The sequence below is a fragment of the Cetorhinus maximus genome, chromosome 17 (genome assembly GCF_964194155.1).
Source record: "Cetorhinus maximus chromosome 17, sCetMax3.hap1.1, whole genome shotgun sequence".
NCBI lineage: Eukaryota > Metazoa > Chordata > Chondrichthyes > Lamniformes > Cetorhinidae > Cetorhinus > Cetorhinus maximus.
This window is the reverse complement of record NC_135895.1, coordinates 58,278,977-58,291,503: the sequence shown is the minus strand read 5'-3', so window position 1 is coordinate 58,291,503 and position 12,527 is coordinate 58,278,977.

Here is a 12,527-nt window from a genome sequence, read left to right as displayed (position 1 = left end):
TTTACAACATAGTTGTTTGCATTTGCTAAAAAAGTGGCAGGGAATGATTGTTTCCCCAGAAATTTTTTTAGGTCAGTAGCCATTTGATCTAAGAGAGATTCGTTCTCCTGGAACTGAACCCCTGTTAGTACTAAAAGACTATCAACATGGGAAATGCGAGCACAGTCCAGTAATTTAAATGCCGATACCGATTCTGGAATTTCAAGTTCAAATCGCTGTAGCCTCCTGTACCATTTATCAAAATCCATGATGCATTCTTCCATGGACTGATCATCTGATTTCCTAAACCTATCAAAGATCATCGAAGCTTCATATGCTTCCAATAACTCATCCTTTTTGTAGAAGTTATCCAAAAATTGTATCAGACGGTTTAATCCCTCTTCATGATCCGAGTCACCCACTTTCCACTCTGAAAATACTTTACTTCTTATCTTACTTTTGGCTGGTAATGGTAACAGCAAAGCCATACCTTGCTTCTTCTGGGGTATAGCAGTAACCTGGATCTACATTTCAACTTCAGCCTTCCATTGCTGCTAAGGTTCAGAGTCAGAAACAGTTGATGGATAATCAAAGATTGCGATTTTGCACCATCCTTCCACCATTCCGTAACTTAAATTGTTAGCAACAGTACACTTCTTTTCCCTCAGAGGACTGAGACAGAAATATTCATATACAGCAATCAATCAGCAAAGCTTAAAGTTCATCCTCTGCTACCATGTTAATCACAATAAGAGGTTGTGGTGGAAGAATTAATCCAGGCTGGTCTCTTGGCTAAAGCTGGTTTATTTCCAAGACTACTCCTCAGTGCTACTAACTTCCTAGTAGCTTCCATACAAAGTGTTCCAGCTGTACCTTTTTATTTAGATGGGATAATTAATGCCCTTCACCTATTTAACTAACAATTGGCTTTAACGAGATGATTGCCATATTAACATGAAGGCCCGTTCACAATGCAGGAGAGTGCTGGCCACCACTTGGATGGCCAGTGTATAGTGCACTTCATAGCTGTCTGAAACCCCACCCACCTCTGCCTCATTCCACTTGACTGATTGCAGCAGCTTCGGCCATTGGACTGCATGTTGTGCTCTCAGCTTAGGCGCAGGCATTCTCCAAACCTGCACTGCAAGGCTGCACTGTTACCTTGAACCATGAGGGATACTGGTCCAAACCTTAATAAAGACATTGCAAAGGGCTGTGAGCGCCTCCAGCAGTGACTGCGCCACAAGGGGATTCTACACCTTGCCCAGTCGACCAATTGTTTCGCTGTCCCCTAAAACACACAGTAGTTTGCAGTTTGCGCCAGAGGGGTGAAAAGTTCTGGAGCGTTTGGTGGCACATTCATGCTTTTGCGTTGCTTGAGTGGACAGAAAAGCTTCAGAGGCCCGATTACAAGCGTGTCAATGGAGCTGCTGCTTTACGGCCTCAGCTGCGGAAGAATGTTCACATTTGACATGTTTTTCCAATTGCCTAGCCGTTTCTCTGACCCTCCTTTGCCCACCTCCCCCCACCAGCATATGTACTTCCTTCTCTCTGTGCTGCCTTGCACCAGGCCTCTACCCAGCACCCCCTGGCCTCACCTGCACTGGAGCCCTTGCCCCGGCACTACACTGAAAGCCAACTGGGAAAAAGCGACTTGTCTATGCCCCCCCGAAAGTGCCCAGCACCTCTTCCTGCATGTCTTACGGGCAATATTCAATAGCACAGTGCAAGGTTGTGTGCACTCATTTCTGCGTTCCCCTCTGCTCGCCAGATGCATGCCTTTTAAAGGCCGTTGTGAAGCACTCCATTCTGAACTCACACCAACGTGGACGGTAAATTTGATGTGGTTGGACGATTCCGGCATGAGGGAACAATAACGTGATGCAGATGCATTAAAATTAAGTTTCCAACGTTGGAAGGCGGAAAACGCGGCCAGCCATTGACGGGTGGAGCAATCAATGGCAAGCTGGTTTCACAATGATGTGAAATCAATTTTTGGCCTCCTTGCCATATTGTCTGCTCATGCCGCCATGACACCCACTGCAAACAGGACTGGATGATTCCGCCCCGTGTCTTCGTCAGGAGTATCCCATCTTCCCATGCAGCCTAGCCTTTCCATCTATGGGCATGAGAATGCAGACACTGCATTTCAGCATTAATTAGTTAACTCGTTAATAATGAACAGCACATATCAGATGATGGAGCTTAGCTCCGATCCCATGGAGCCTCACTGGCTTACTTCGGGATGCTGGGGAAACTGAGCTCGCCTTTGGCATGGTCCTGGTCCTCATCAGCCAGTCTTTGCTGCCTGCTCTTCAAAGTGGATGAGTGGCCTGAGCTCCGGCATCCCCCCTTCTGTCTAGGATCTCTCCCTGTTGTTGTGGCAATCTTGTCCTGCATAACGATAGATAGACAGACTGTGAGCAGGATGGATGCTAAAGCAGATGATAAGCTTGCCTGATTTCTGTGTGTGCTGAGCGGACCTATGTAGGGGCTGAAGATGTGACTTGTGCAGGATGTGACAAGAGATGAAAATGTAAACGTGTGTGTGAGAGAATCTGTGATAATGTTCCTTGTGCTCGTAGCACTGTGGACTGTAACACTGCAAATGTCTGATGGCCTTGAGAGTGTGAGTTGAGATTGAGAAGAAGTTTGACTTACCCTGGCGGAGTGGATTAGATCATTCATCCTCTTCCTGAACTGGATAGTGGTCCTCTTCTGCAGAGTGCTGGCACTGACCGCACTGGCAACCTCCTCCCAAGCGTTGGTTGTGAGGTTGGTTGGCCTCCGGCTCCCATCACGGTGGTAAAGGATCTCCTTCCTGGCCTCATTCCCTGGAGGATCGTCATCTGACTCATACTCAGCAAATTTCTGGCCACCAGCGGCCCTCCGAGTGAAGGAGACCTGGGAAGTCCCTGCCGCCGCCTGCTGTGGATCAGAAAGTGCAGTGTGCTCACCAGATTGTGATCCCGAGGCTACTCTAAAACTAGGTCCCACCGAGGTGTGGCTCTGCACTGGTGGAGGGTGTGGATGAGGGCTGTGACGGGTCTTCAATAATGGTGCCTTCAGATCCCTTTTCAGAGTTTCCTTTGGGGCTTCATTGGTGGCCCTGAATCGTGGACTCTTGTTGGTTGTTTCCCAGATCTGTCTGCAAAAGCAAGGAAAGATAATTAGTGCATGGCAGTGGCCTGTGAAGCAGGACACATCACTCACAGCATGGTTGTCTGATGGTTGTTGCACTGCCGGATCCTCACTTGGTAGAGCACCGCCGACATCACTGTCAGCACAGGAACAGCCCAGATCCTCACCAACGAGCTGTATGGCTCTGTGTTTAAAGTCCGTGAGGACCTTGATTTCAGGCATTCCTCACCAGTCTGTGACCTCTTCCTCTTGTGTGCCAGCTTGTCCTGCCTGAATAGAGATGGAGAGAGTGTAAGCAGGATGCCTGCCAGGCCAAATGATAAGTATGCCTGGCATGTGTGGGTGGTGAATGGTCCCATTGACAGAATGAGGACAATGAAGGTGTGTGTGAGATTGTGAATGGTGCTGTCCCTTGAACTGACAGTGAGTGAGATCCCTGTGGATGTGTGATGGGTTTGTGAATGTGTGTTTTGAGAATGATGAGAAGTGTAACTTAATCTGGTGGAACGGAGGAGATCATTCATGCTTTTTCGACACTGGGTGGCTGTCTTCTTGCAGAGCTTGGGCCTCCACTGTGTCCAAAAGGCGCTTGAGGGACACGTCATTAAACCTGGGACTGCAGCCTTCTTGCCTTTTGGGGCAATATCTGCCATGCAGCAGCCCTGGGCTGAAAGGGCTGAGAGGTGTGCGCAAGGCTGCACTTTAAATATGGCGCGAGAAGAAAGCGGTGAGGTGATGGTGTGGCAGGCGAATCAGAGCATGCCCGCCATCGAAATGGCATGTTTCCCGGGAATGCATAATTAACAGGAGTCAGAGAGGACCTGCAAAGAAGCAACCCAGAGCAGGAGAGTATAAATTGGGACTGAGGCTTGAGGCCTACACCACTTACCTGGGAGTTGGAGAGGTGACGGGACCAGTCAGCTGCTTGGAACCAGCCCGCGCTGAGTTCGAAAAGAGAGTGAGAAAAAAATCAAATAGTGACACCACAGGAAAACTGCAAGTTCATTGGTTGGTAAGACACTTCTGTTAGGGACTACCTTTAAATTGCTGAAAATTAGAAACTTGCATTACTTTTTAAAGAAGTAGCTATACTTGGATTTAAGTGAGAAACACCAGGAATAAGGGAAAATCAGTACCAGTATAATGAAGTAATATAAATAAACCAAAGTAAAATAAAGTTAAGACTTGGCAAGGCAACTCGGTCAAGTGGAATGTGTGTCCTGTAATATGTGGGAAGTCATGGATGCTACTGGTGTCCTAGACTACATGTGCAGGAAGTGCTGCCAGCTGTAGAACCTTGAGCTCCGGGTTTCAGAGTTTAAGCGGTGGCTGGAGTTACTGTGGCACATCCGGGAGGCTGAGAGCTGAGTGGATAGCACATTCAGAGAGGTCGCCAGACCACAGCTTAGGAGTCTGAGGCAGAAAGGGATTGGGTGATTACCAGGCGGTCCGAGAGAAGGAGGCAGGTAGTGCAGGAGTCCCCTGGGATCCTGCTTACAAATCGGTTTTCCTTTTTGGAAGCTATTGAAGGCACTGGTTCCTCAGAGGAGTGCAGCCAGAGCCAAGTTTGTTGCACCACGAGTGGCTTGGCTGTACAGAACGGGAGGAAGAAGGAAGGAAGAGCAATAATGATAGGGGATTCATTAATTAGAGGAAGAGTCAGGCATTTCTGCAGCCGTAGACATCACTCCAGGATGGTATGTTGCCTCCCCAGTGCCAGGGCCAAGGATGTCATCGAGCGGCTGCAGGACATTCTTCTGGGGGAGGGTGATCAGCTATAGGTTGTGCCCCACATTGGTACCAATGACTTAAGTTGGAATGGTGTTGTGGTCCTGTGATCAGAGTTTAGGGAGCTAGGTCATAAATTAGCAAGCAGGACCTCAAATGTAGTAATCTCCAGATTACTTCCAGTGCCACATGCAAGTGAGTACAGAAATAGAAGGATAAGATAGATGAATGTGTGGCTGGAAAGATGATACAGGAAGGAGGGCTTCAGATTTCTAGGACACTGGATCTGGCTCTGGGGAAGATGGCACCTGTACAAGCTGGATGGATTCCACCTGAACAGAGCTGGGACTGAGTTTCTTGTGGGGCATTTTGGGAGGGCTTTAAACTAACTCGGCAGGAGTGTGGGAATCAGGAGAGAACATTAGAGAGGAATAGCAGGGTGCACAAAATACGGGGAGAGACAGATAGCACGAGAGAATAGTAAGTTAGGTAAAGTCGGAGTAAGGGAGAAAGTCATGAAGTCTAAACCAGAGTTACCGTGCATGTATGTGAATGCACGGAGTATAGTAAATAAGATTGGGGAGTTACAAGCGCCGATTGCCATGCGGAAATATGATGTCGTGGCGATAACAGAGACCTGGCTCAAGGAAGGGCAGGATTGGTTGTTAAATATTCTTGAGTACAAAGTGTTCAGAAAAGATAGGAAAGGAAGAAAAGGAGGATGGATGGCAGTATTGGTTAAGGAGACATTGCAGTGCTGGAGAAAGAGGATGTCCCATCAGGTTCAATGACAGGATCAATTTGGCTAGAGCTAAGGAACAAAAAGGGTGCAATTGTATTGCTCAGTATAGTCTATAGACCACCAACTAGTGGGAAGGATGTAGAGGAACAAGCAGAGAAATTACAGAGAGATGCAGACATTGTAGAGTCGTTATAATGGGGAACTTTAATTATCTGAATGTAGATTGGGACAGTGGTAGTGTGAAGGGTGGAGAGGGGAAATAGTTCCTAGATGGTGCTCAGGAGAATTTTCTACAGCAGTATGTGTCCAATCCAACAAGAAAGGATGCACTGTTGGACCTTGTTCTTGATCTACTTGGCCCAACTCACTTCCAAGTGTCAGTGGGGAAACATTTAGGAGACAGTGATCACTGTATCATAAGATTTTAGGATGAAGGTGGAAAAGGTCAATGTTCAATCCAGAGTAAGAATAATTAACTGGGGAGAGCTAACTTCAATGGGGCAAGAACGGAGCTGAGCCGGATAGACTGGAATCAAAGGTTGGCACGGAAATCTGTAGCTGAACAATGGGCTACCTTCAAAGAACAAATGGTTCAGGCACAGTCAAGGTATATTCCCTCAAAAGGGAAAGGTACAGCAAACCAATCCAGAGCTCCCTGGATGAAAAAGGAGATTGAAATTAAGATAAAGAAGAAGTGTACTTATGACAGGTGTCAGGTAGAAAATACAATTGAGAACCAAGCAGAGTACACAATGTTCAGAGGGGAGGTGAAAAAGAAAAGAGGGATTATGAGAAAAGACTGGCAGCCAACATAAAGGGGAATCTGAAAGTCTTCTATCGGCACACAAATAGAGGGTGGTAAAAAGAGTAAGGCCAATTAGGGCCTAAAAAGGGGATTTACACATGGAGGTCGGCGGCGTGGCTGAAGTGTTAAATGAATACTTTGCGTCTGTCTTTACAGGGAAACAGATGCTAACGAGGCCACAGTAACAAAGGAGGAAACTCTGTCACTAGAAGGGTTCAAAATTGATAAGGAGGAAGTGTTGGATAAACTGTCGGTGCTTAAAGTTGACAAGGCACCGGGACCGGGTGAGATGCATCCAAGGATATTGAAGGAAGTAAAAGAGGAAATTGCGGGGCACTGGCCATAATCTTTCAGTCTTTCTTAGACTCAGGGGAGGTGCCAGAGCCCTGGAGAATTGCAAACATTATGTCCTTGTTCATAAAAGCTGTAAGGATAAGCCCAGCAATTACAGACCAGTCTAACTTCAATGGTGGGGAAGCTTCTTAAAACAATTATTCTTGACAGAATTAATAGTCACATGGAAAAATGTAGGTTTATAAGGAAGAGTCAGCATGGATTTCTTAAGGGCAAATCATGTTTAACTAACTTGCTGACGTTTTTTGAAGAGGTAACAGAGATGGTTGATGAGGGTAATGCTGTTGATGTGATGTACATGGACTTTCAAAAGGCATTCAATACAGTGCCACACAACAGACTTGTGAGAAAAGTTACAGCTCATGGAATAAAAGGGTCAGTAGCAACATGGATACAAAATTGGCTGAGTAATAGGAAACAGAGGGTAATGGTCAATGGACGTTTTTCAGGCTGGAGGAGGGTTTGTAGTGGAGTTCCCCAGGGGTCAGTATTGGGACCCTTGCTTTTCCCAATATACATTAATGATCTAGATCTTAGACAAGTTGGTGGAGTGGGCAGATAGGTGGCAGATGATGTTCAATGTGGAGAAGTGTGAAATGATGCATTTTGGTAGGAAGAACATGGAGAGACAATATAAAATAAGGGGTACAATTCTTAAGGGAGTGCAGGAGTAGGGGGACCTGGGTGTTTTTGTGCATAGATCATTGAGGTTGGCAGGACAGGGGGAGAGAACAGTTAATAAAGCATACAGTATCCTGGGCTTCATTAATAGGGGCATGGAGTACAAGAGCAGGGAAGTTATGCTGAGCTTATATAAGGCATCAGTTAGACCTCAACTAGAGTATTGTGTACAGTTCTGGGCACCACATTATAGGAAGGATGTGAACACATTCGAGAGAGTGCAGAAGAGGTTTACAAGAATGGTTCCAGGGATGAGAAACTTCAGTTATGAAGATAGATTGGAAAGGTTGGGACTGTTCTCCTTGGAGAGGAGAAGGCTAAGAGGAGACTTGACAGAGGTGTTCAAAATCATGAGGGGGCTGGACAGAGTAGATAGGGAGAAACTGTTCCTGCTCATAAAAGGATCGAGAATGAGAGGGCACAGATTCAAAGTGATTTGCAAAAGAAGCAAATATGATGTGAGAAAATTTTTTTTCACACAACATGTGGTTCGAGTCTGCAATGCACTGCCTGGAAGTGTGGTGAAAGCAGGTTCAGCTGAGACATTCAAGAGGGCAGTAGATGATTATTTGAATAGAAACAACGTGAAGTGTACAGGGAAAAGGCATAGGAATGGCACTGAGTCATTATGCTCATTCGGAGAGCTGGCGCGTAACATTCTGTGAGTGCCACCAGTGCCTTGTTGCTGAATTTGGGTGCACAGTGTTTGTCACTTCTAGGGGCCATCACTCGGCACAATAAGTCCTGGGTTGTAGAGAGTGAATGTGCGCACGTGTGCTGTTTAAATATGGCACCTGGAAATATGAGCCTATGAGGTAACTGCGGAGTGGATGAATCCCAGTGCACCCTGCCACAAGATACGGTGTGCTGCACGTTTATACTGCCACCTGGCCGAGGGGAGCCACACCGCCTTTCCTGCCTGCCACCACACTTAGTTTCTGGAGCAGAAAATTCCGCCCAAAGGCTGCAAAAGGTATGGAGGCTATCATTTTAGTGCTTCTGGTCCTGCGACAGGGAGATGGAGCAAAGGCTACAGCAAGGCAAAGTTCTGTGCAGAGGGAGGAGGAGGAAGTAGAGGAGGCATGCAGGATGCCTTTATGACAGACAAGCTGCCCATGAGTGTCTACTCAGACTCTGCTCCCCTTAGGATGGCATTCCTTCACCAGCCTTGCTATGCTATATCTCACAGAATCACACAGTGCAGAAGAGGCCCTTCGGCCCATCGAGTCTGCACCGACACGTGAGAAACAGCTGACCTACCTACCTAATCCCATTTACCAGAACTTGGCCCATAGCTTTGAATGTTATGACGTGCCAATTGCTCATTCAGGTACTTTTTAAAGGATGTGAGGCAACCTGCCTCCACCACCCTGCCAGGCAGTGCATTCCAGACCATCACCACCCTCTGGGTAAAAAAGGTTTTCCTTACATCCCCCCTAAACCTCCTGCCCTTCATCTTGAACTTGTGTCCCCTTGTGACTGATCCTTCAACCAAGGGGAACACCTTTGCATTCACAGCAACATTCCATCACAGCATCCTCTTGGGAAAAATCCTGCAGTAAATGACACTAACAAAAACCTTGCCATGACATCTTCATCAAACAACGTACCTAAGAACAAGGGGAAAAATAAACCATTCACCCTTCTGCATTACTTTAATGTCTGCCCTGCAGGTGCCTTTACCTGACCTAGTGCTGTTATGCAGTGCTACTGCAGTGGCTGCAGTATAGCTGGTGGAAGGCTTCTGACTTTCAAAGGTGGAGACCACAGATGACCTTGTCGGACTCCCTCAAGCAGCTCTGGGTTTTGAATGCGCGACCTCCGATTACACTACCTTGACATCAGTCTGAGTTTGCAGGCTGAGAGACCAACAGGTATACTGGGGAAGTGGCAATGGTGGGAGCACAAATGCGGTCATCCTGAGAGAGGACAGCAGATTTATGCTCCACAGCGCCACTGCCATTCCCACTGGGCAGCATTCCTACTAGCCTTATGAGGGTAGATTGCTGTCAGAGCTTTCATGGCCTTTTGAACACAGATCTACGACCATGATGAGCAGTGAGCAAAGCTGTCATGACCCCTGTATGAATTTCCACCGTAACACTCATGTTAGGTGGTATCTGCCTATGCTGCAATGAAAGCCAGAACTTCGGCCACCAGATACAGCATCATGGTTGGGTCTACATGTGCTGTCATGGAGTTGGCCACCACTCCATGGTGGAAAGAATGGGCTCCAAGCTCTGCATGATGCCCTGCACCACATAAGACCATAAGACATAGGAGCAGAAACTAGGCCATTTGGCCCATCGAGTCTGCTCCGCCATTCAATCATGGCTGATAAGTTTCTCAACCCCATTCTCCCGCCTTCTCCCCGTAACCTTTGATCCCCTTACCAATCAAGAACCTATCTATCTCGGTCTTAAATACACTCAATGACCTGGCCTCCACTGTGGCAATGAATTCCATAGATTCACCACTCTCTGGCTAAAGAAGTTTCTCCTCATCTCTGTTCTAAAAGGTCTTCCCTTTACTCTGAGGCTGTGCCCTCGAGTCCTAGTCTCTCCTACTAATGGAACCAGCTTCCCCACGTCCACTTTATCCAGGCCTTTCAGTATTCTGTAAGTTTCAATCAGATCCCCCCCTCGTCCTTCTAAACTCCATCGAGTATAGACCCAGAGTCCTCAAACGTTCCTCATATGTTAAGCCTTTCATTCCTGGGATCGTTCTCATGAACCTCCTCTGGACCCACTCCATGGCCAGAACATCCTTCCTGAGATACGGGGCCCAAAATTACTCACAACGTTCTAAATGTGGTCTGACCAGAGCCTTATAAAGCCTCAGCAGCACATCCCTGCTCTTATATTCTAGTCCTCTCAAAATAAATGCCAACATTGCATTTGCCTTCCTAACTACCGACTCAACCTGCAAGTTAACCTTAAGAGAATCCTAAACTAGGACTCCCAAGTCCCTTTGCACTCCAGATTTATGAATTCTCTCCCCATTTATAAAATAGTCTATGCCTCTATTCTTCCTACCAAAGTGCATGACCTCACACTTCCCCACGTTGTATTCCATCTGCCACTTCTTTGCCCATTCTCCTAACCTGTCCAAATCTTTCTGCAGCCTCCCCGCCTCCTCAATATGACCTGTCCCTCCACCTATCTTTGTATCATCTGCAAACTTAGCCAGGATGCCCTCAGTTCCTTCATCTAGATCATATCGAGTAAGGTGCCCCAGGTTTTGAGACCATTAATGTTTCTAATTTGCATAATAACTTAAGGCACAGAAATCAAAAGCAAATTGCTCAGGTTTACAGATATATTAAACTAGGAGGACAGCGAAATCAGAGAAGGCAGGTCAAAAAAATTACAGCAAAGTTGGATAAAACACAAGTGGGCAGAACAATTACAGACAAAACTTAGTACAAGTAATATATATATATATATACATATATATGGAGTAAAAATGTAAAATATACATAACTCCATTAGTGGTGTTGAAATAGTTAATAATGAAGCTGAAAGAAATCTAGGACGTTCAATGTGTGCAACCATGCAGAGGATATAAAAAAAGGAAATGTTAAACTGCACAGTCGAAACAGTAGAATACAACTCAAAAGACATCACAATCTGTGGTACTGCATTCAGTTCTGGGTGCCAAGGCACTGCATTAATGGAAGCAGTGCAGAAAAAAGTCACAAGACTAATTTCTATTGTTAGAGCTCTGAACTAGGAACGGCAGAAGAACTTATCAGCTTTGAAAGAGGTGTCTAAGTGGTGATCGTACAGAAGCATGCAAGACAGTAAACAATATAGAAAATGCAAATGGAAGCACTACCTGAAAGAGTAGAACCAAAGGGCCACACATTCGAAACAAGTAAAAAGGTAAATTTTGGACAGGATTCAGTTATTCGTCAGTGATCAATAGAGTACTTAAGGCAAAATCCCCCAGAATGATTTAAGAATCAACTGGATTTTGCACTTTACTGGAAGGGGTGACTTTAGGCTCATTCTAATGAATGAACATGATTGTCAGAATGTGATCTTCTCCCCTGCTTTTCCCCCCTTAGTTTTCTCTCTCAAGCTACACGTTTCCTTGTGCCCAATGTTCCAGCTGTTACAATCGAGGTCTACAAGATTATTATAGTTTGGGACTGTAGCTTTAAATTTAGGCTCAATGAAGGTGGTTATGTGACTTGCTCTGAAATCTGCCTGACAGTAAGCCTGAGTTTCATTGTTAGAGATCAAAGGAAGGTTTAGATTGTTATACTGAGAAGGTACAAAGTACTTATGCATGGAAACAATGGCAGCAGTCTCAGCATTTACAATAAGTAGATTCTGACTCTCCCAAAATCCAAGAAAGGGGTTATAGTTATCAGGTTGCAAAGAGTTGTGCTGTAAACTGCCCATTTACTTCTAGGATGAAAGGGAATTGAGATCAAGGATAGCTAATTAGCATTTCTACCTGGATGCAAGCTTAATGAAATGCCATAGGGAAGAGGACAGAGGAAGTCATTTTTGAGATCAGGTTACAGGCTTCCCTACAAATTAATAACTATCAGACAGACAGTAGAGGTTCCACATAGTCGGCAGAGAGAAAAGGCTGCTTGACTTTGCAAGCTATCACAGCTGTATGTGGGAGGGAGACGTCTCTACTTGAAGAGGTGCATCCTGCAGCATTTTATGGATTCTGGAAGACTTGTTCTGGCATGGCCGGGGCAAGAATTATCGAAACAAACTTTCCTGCTGCTGGTGGTTTTAAGAAACTCTCCAAAAATTGAGGACAGAGCCTGGAGACGGTCATTCGAAGTTACCATTGGCAAAATGGAAATACGGGAACCCGCGGGAAGTTGGGAGTAGCTGTGGCCTGTTTACTATTGGAACCAGATTCTTCCATGCTCCTTCACAAATGACAAGAGGCTGCCTGGCCGATGCCAGTTCATTAGGCATCTTGGCATGCATATTCATCAGTGTTCTCCTATATGTGGCCCCATCAAAGTCTTCAACAGAGCTTCCTGTAGCAGAATGCATTTGCGACCTTGCCTCCAGCAAGCTGGCATGATTTGTTCTTTTGCTCTGGCCTGTGTTTTGATCTCAG